Source organism: Cheilinus undulatus, linkage group 2 (genome assembly GCF_018320785.1).
Source record: "Cheilinus undulatus linkage group 2, ASM1832078v1, whole genome shotgun sequence".
Lineage (NCBI taxonomy): Eukaryota > Metazoa > Chordata > Actinopteri > Labriformes > Labridae > Cheilinus > Cheilinus undulatus.
The window spans coordinates 22,252,392-22,259,501 of NC_054866.1; the positions used below are offsets into that span (position 1 = coordinate 22,252,392).

Genomic DNA, 7,110 nt, shown 5'->3' on the forward strand with positions numbered 1-7,110 from the left:
CTGCAATGTAAACAGAGTGGAGAAGATTTCCTGGGATTTTTGGTGGTTTTGAATAGATTTTACTTCAAATAGAATCATATCAAGGTTTAAAAATGCAATTTGATTGACCACAAGATAATCTATTTGAAATGTTTAGTATAAGTGGGGAATGATCATCTTTTTATTTAATTTAATTTAAGGAGCATTTCCATATTTTTATGTTTTAAATGTATTTCTAATTAATTTATGTTTCCAATTACAGGTAGTTTGTTTCCATGTCAACATTCATGTACATGTTTACACCATGTCGTTGGCTGTAAACAAACGTACCTGTGTGACATTTGGGAACTGGCCCACGTGGGTTTGACTCAGAAACCCTCTTTATTTTTTTCTGAGATATAGTTTTTGCATTCAGCTAAAAAAATTGAAAAAGAACTTTTGTCCATAATATCCCCCAGCTCTAGTGAACATTTCTCCTGGTTATATTTAGTCTCTGTCATCTTTGTTAGTCTGGAGTTGTGACAAAGAAACCCTACACTTACGTACATGTATGTAAACACACACAGATGAGAACAGCTGGATTGAGACAGACAAATGCAGAGCGATTCTACAGCCTGACACCATTTAAATTAAAAAAGGGATCATAACCCGCTGCAGGAGAGCCAGATGTTCCTGCTTGCACAATAATGGCTTTAAATGAAGGCTTAATAAAACAACTCTGAGTGCGTCAGGGCTGATACAATGACATGTAGAGATTGTTCCTAAACAGGGAAAATTCAAGTTTACCCAGCTCATTTTGAAGACATCAAAATAAAACATAATGAGTGACTGCAGGTATACACCAGTATGCGTCTTAAAAAACAAACTGAAAAACAATAAATGACTCTTGAACAGATGTTAACTAATCTTCTCATTTGGATAAGAAATTGGGATTAAAGGAAAACATACAAATAGAAGTTTTCAGCTAAAATATAATATTACAAAGACCAAAACCGCCTACAATGAAAACTGATGAAACTCAGTTATTCTTATTCAAAACTGGAGCATGCTGGCTATAAAAGACTTTTTCATGCACAGCTTTAAAGTTGAATCTCTACTTTAAAATTTCACACTTTAACACTGATATTTACATTGACCCAACTGGTTGACTGCAAGTTCAGTTTTCAGTGATTAAGATGCTTTTTGTATGGAAAGCAGATTGAAATATTTCCATGCACAAAATTAGTTTTGGACGTACCATTTTGTTGTTTTTTTTTCAGTATTTATATTTCCTTTTTTCTCCAGACAGAGATGTATCCCCGTTAAAAAATAGTGACCATAACTTGTTTACAAAGCATTTTCTAGACATATAATAGAGGAAGAAATTGGCTAAAAACACCAATTTAAACATTTATATATATGTTATCTATATACTGTTGATGAGAAATAACAAGAACATTATGTTAAGTTTTGATTCATTCCTGCGACAAGCCTGCCCACAGAACTGGCAAACCCCAGGAATGGGGGTTGTGATTTATTGATAGTATCAATGCATGTGTTTTGGATGCGTAGTACTGGTGTTAGCGTCCTGGCTAACAGTAACTTCATTTTGGAGCTGAAAAGAATGTCTAAATGTGATGTTGAATCAGTTATTAATTTGTGCCCACATTTAGCCCCTTTTAACCAACCCAGTTTTTCTGCTGGTATTCGCCACTTTTCCAAAAATTTGTACAATTTTTGCTACATTCTAACCCTTTTCATCATTTTTCTTTTGCCCATTTTAACCAATTTTTGACACTTTTTAATCCAATTTTAACACCTTTTCTGCCCATTTCTGCCACTTTTAACCCACCATGTCCCCACCCCTTTTGCCACTTTCCAGCTATTTCTAACAGTTTTTGACTAATATCCCCTTTTCACAACCCTTTTTGCCTGTTTCTTTTTTTCACTTTTGACCCATTTAAGCAACTTTCTGCCCATTTTTGCCTCCATTAGTCAATTTTTGCCACTTTAACCCATTTTTTGCTGCTTGTAAAATCCCAGTACACCACCTTCTCCACCCATTTTTAGCCACTTCAAGAAAAGGGATTTACATTTTAAAAAGGCTTTATACCAAGGTATGAATAATAAAAAAAAATGTTGCTTTGAAAAGAGTGGTTATTAGCAAGGCAAAAAAAAAAAAGCTCATCATAGCTGAACTTTATAATGGACATGATTTTGCAAACCTCCATTGGCCACTAGTTAGGCTGGGCCCCAGGAGCTCTCCCCTTTATCCCCTTATGGATGGCCTTGCCCCCCGACCGCTTTATGCTAATTACACCTGAGGGTTTGACTAATACCTGAAAAAAGTCATTTCTATTCCATAATGTTCTAATAAGTTTTGATGCAATCCTAGTTCAAATCAAGCAATATCAAATATCTGTTTGATATTACAGCAACAAAAACAGAAGTCCTAGACACCCAATACTGGACTCATATGGCATTTCTATCATAAATATAAGTCTTTTATTTCAAACCACCATCTTTGTTTATGTAAACAGTGATGATGTGTCTTGTGGAGCAGTTATGGACCATCTGGACACCTTCTCTAAATATATCAATAGTATGTCAGCAGAGGACGAGTTGACTTACAGACCCAAGTTAACCCCTAGCAATTTGCTGATGTTTCTTGAGCCATATTCACTATCAGCTCACTGGGTCTGTTATCCATCTAAATGGCCAAAATCACTGTGGATGGAAATTGTCATACAGTATACATTGTGGAGAAATACTGCATAAACTTCCTAAAGAAAAACTCAAGGCATAAAAATCTCTTGACACGTACAATTTTATACTTTGCAGTCATGTCCAGGATATTACACTGAGTTCTGTCAGATGGTTTTTGAATTTTGCTAATACAGATTTAATTTAACAAATAAAAAACTCTGATAAAGACATGATTGTCCCCTACTAGTTAAAATTATTGCAATGTACTGTATACAGTTGTGTAATTCGTTCAAACTCTACATAATAGTATTGATTTTTTAAATGTATTGGGAGGAGTTATAATATTGCTAGACATTTCTCAATAGGTAATTTATTCAGTGAAACCCCATTTCTTGATAACTGCATAGGCTTACAGTCTACACAGTATCCAGAGCAGATTATATAGAGAGAAAATAATGAGACCGTTTCAGTGAAATCTTTAAGTGCCTGACGCACCACATGTATGCTAGATTTAAGAGTGGGCAACAAAGATATTTGAAGCTCATCATTTATTTGTCATATTTCGTTGTCTTTAAATATCTCCGTTGTTGTTTTTGTGTAAAGTGGGTCTGCATGTGCTGCAATCGTTCCGCTGCTAACGGCTAACGGTTCTCTTCAGCAGCTGTTAGCAGACTCAGATCTGTCAATGCTGCTTTAAATAACGTGGTTAATGACTCGAATGGTTTCTTTTAAAATAATATAACGGCGAGTTTATGCAATATAAAATGATAGGAACACGACATGAACCTTTGGTTATAAAACGTAAAGAGTGGTTAGCTATAACAGCTAACTAATCAGTGCCAGGCACGTAGAGAGAGAGAGAGAAGTCAGATTGAGAAGGCCGCGGTCACTGACTCTCTGCACCCAAACAAAATCAAACGATCACTAAATCTCTGTCTACAGTTATAATCTGCTGAAAAACCCTTATTACCACCGAGCATGCTATACAAGAGAAAGACCTTTTTCCAGTCGTTCTGTTGGTGTTTACAAACAACACGGGGTAATAAAGTGGGGTTAATTTTTAACATTAGAGCGGATAAATGTGTTTAATGAAAATGTGGATTAAAAAGAAGGTTACTCACAGTTAAAGACGAACGGAAAACATCAACGCAGAGCTGAAGAGTCGATGTAAAGAACAGCTGTGAGGCAGAGCGGAGCCTTTTATCATTGTAATGTGAAACAGAAGGATACTGTCCGAGCCTCAAACAGCAGCAGACTGGCTGCCGTAAACACACTCTGTCCGACGTAAAAACACAGATGGAAATTGGGTGACAGCGCGAGCACACAAACTCCAAACTTCAAAATAAAATACCAGTGTCTCCTTATTTTTCGAAGTGGGAGGGGAGGGGTTGGTATGCATCCCAAAATAATATTTTGACACAAATTAATTTTGAAACTCCCTATACTTACATATTTACAGTAATTGAGAGATAATATCATGTACACAAATAATATTATTTATATTCACTGAATGGATAAAAGGTGGATTAGCTCTGTCAAAGAATAAAAAATTGAAGTTTCCTTTCACTTCTTAGATAAAAATCATAAAATAAGTGTATTAACTCATAGTTCAAATAATATGCCAATTTGTATCATCGTTATTGTAATATGCACAAAGGTGTAATTTTTGTCAGTAAATTCAAAGACTGTGCAGTTGTAGAGCTAATATGAATTTAGAAGGAATGTGTGTCTTCAGAAAAAGCAAACACAAATAAATGGATGCGTGTTTATTCAAGCTGCTGATGTGGAGAAGATGTTACATGAAATAAGTAGGCAAATTTGACTTTATAAATGAAAAAAAATCTGTACCAATGAACTTCCAAATTTAAAATGAAATACTGGTGTGCATTGTCTGGATTTTTCTGGAAACAAAAAGCTAGCTTTTCTTGATTATTTGCATTTACAGAGAAGTCTAAATGTTGAAGGATGCATGCATATCTAAAAAGAAAAACATGGTAGGGGCAAATTAAGGTGTTTTTTCAAAGCAGTAATAATGTAGAAAAACTCTGACACAGGGATGTGTGTGTAAACTTTGATTTTTCTGTTTCAATTAGTTATTATGACAATCTGAATCAACAATCATGTTTCCTCCTCTACTGTGTGGAGTTCCCCAGGGCTCAGTATTTGGACCATTAACTTTTTCTGTGCATATGTTGTTGCATGTGTACAGGATATCCAACCACTGTAAGTTTTATTTTGTTTTACTGTTATACTTTTGAAATTCAGATTTATCTTCACACAATTAAAAAGTCTGGATCAATCATGTACCTGCTTGCTGTTATCAAACAGTGGCTATCACTAAAGTAAGATCACTTAATTAAGACCAGAGCTTTCCTCTCCAGATCTTAAAACTGTAATACACTTTAACTTTCTTCCATTTAGATTATTGCAATTCTCTATGCACATCTCAGTCAATCATCACTGATGTTGCAATCACTGCAATTTTTAATGTCAGGGTCTTTCTGGATGGACAAATGTGTTAACTAGAGTGTATGGTACTGTAACAGTCAGCTTCATCCATGATTCTCACTTGTGTATTATGACAAACCGTAAATGATGTTGCTATGGTAGAAAATAAAGGTGCATGACTAATGGGAATCTGTTCAGTCATGTTCACTTTCGTGTGTGCTATGTCAGTTTTTAAAAGCTGCTGAGGGTGTTGACTGTTGTTAACATCCTACAGTGTTACAAAAAAGTCTAAGTAAAAACCTTTTAAACTACCTTTTTGGTCAAGGAAGAAGTGTACATGGCAGCATGCTTTCCTCCATTATCTTTACTGCTGGTCACATTCAGGGCACAGGGTAAAACCGTGGCTCGTTGATAGTCAATGACAGGGTTGACATAAAGACAAACAAGCAGTCACACTCAAATTTACAGACAATTAATTGTCACAAATTAAGCTAGCATTTCAGGCCTGGCTTTGGAATGCGCAAGGAAGCTGGAGTACCCGGTAAGAACCCTCACATGCACAGGAGAAAAATGCAAACTCCACACAGAGCCCTGCTCAACTGTGATTCAAACCAGTAATGTTCTTTCTGTGAGTCAACAGTACAAGCCACTACATCACCACGCAGTCTCTAAGGCTGAATGTGAAATTAGATTTGGGTAATTTAAAAATGAGCTTATTTCTGTCTGTACTCAAAACAAATAGAAACTTGTTTCCCCTAAAATTGTTACAGTGTCTTCAATGCAGTCCAGTCATTGGAAGAGGTGTAAGGTCAAAGATATTCTTAATTTCCAACTTGTGTTCGGTCACAGGCTTTCTTGTAGGATATACTTGCCTGTATGGGACATGTGTTCCTGAAGGAAACCTCCACAAGGAGCCCTGGAAAGTTCAGGCAACATTCAACTACAGTACTGCATAAGACCGTGTGCAAAGGTGACATGCTCTGGAGAGCGGGGATGGAAAGGGTCGGATGATGACTTTTACCTTCTTTCATTTTCATTTTCTAAAAGCCTAACTAGGGACAGGAGATGGAAACTAGCAATAGCTATAATCTCTATATGTGAAACATCAGTTACTTTTAGCTTGTTTGTAACAGGCTGAAGTTTTACTATGTAATTTGCATTGTCCCTATCAAATAAACTTTATAAATAAATAAATAAATGATGAGAGTGTCAGCTGTGCTTCAACGGGCACCAGCTCACTGCAAACTGGATGCCCAGAACCCAGTAGGCTGAATCAGACATCAGGGATGGCTGCATGCATCATGGAGGGGCCAGCGGGGAAGATACCTGTAGAGGTGGGGCATGGTCCTAGTGCTCTGGATGTCTCTGCATATTACCAGGGGCATGAGAAAATGATTTGTTGAAAAAATAGCAAAGTCCACACCTTTCAGGTACAGTAAGGAGTGGACTTTTTTTTGGCAAGTCAGCACGACCTAGGGTACTGTCCGCAAGGGTAGTAGGGTTGCCACGAGCCACTTGGTTGTGCTGTGGATGTCCCAAGGGCCTGAAAACCACCAACTGTCTAGCATGTCTAGCATATTACCGGGGGTGAAAACTCCCAGACAAAAGAGATGCCATCAAGCTTGACCTTGACTGCCGACCTTGGCTTTATTGATGTGTTGAGCTTGACTCGTCCCCCCTCCACCCCGGTTGTGGCATATCAGGCCCTGGGGTGAATCCCTAGCACCCTACATGCCTAAAACTTGTGCACATGACTGTTTATGATGTGTAATTTACAAAGAAGGAAAGATTATGATGGTGATTATTCAGAGCAAAACTTCGATTAAAAAAAAAAATAGTGACAAAATTCCAGCTCCATCCTGACAAAGCGAGGTACACATGAGCCTCTGTGATCTTAACATTGGACAACAGGAAACTGAACAGGGAAAACATACCAAGAATGCACCAAAGAGGACATGGAAAAAGAGTATACCATAAACACTTTTAATAACTTTTATT

The 7,110-nt window shown here is 37.0% G+C and overlaps 1 protein-coding gene across 2 annotated transcripts in view; it reads right to left on the reverse strand.

Annotated features, from left to right (window-relative positions):
- The window catches only part of cuedc1b (CUE domain containing 1b), a 34,551-nt gene extending 30,627 nt beyond the window's left edge, over positions 1-3,924 (reverse strand). For both annotated transcript variants that reach the window (XM_041805001.1, XM_041804992.1), the window contains exon 1: positions 3,786-3,924. The gene's annotated coding sequence lies outside the window, so the exon portion shown is untranslated. The remainder of the gene's footprint in view (positions 1-3,785) is intronic.
- Between the last annotated feature and the right edge of the window lie 3,186 nt (positions 3,925-7,110).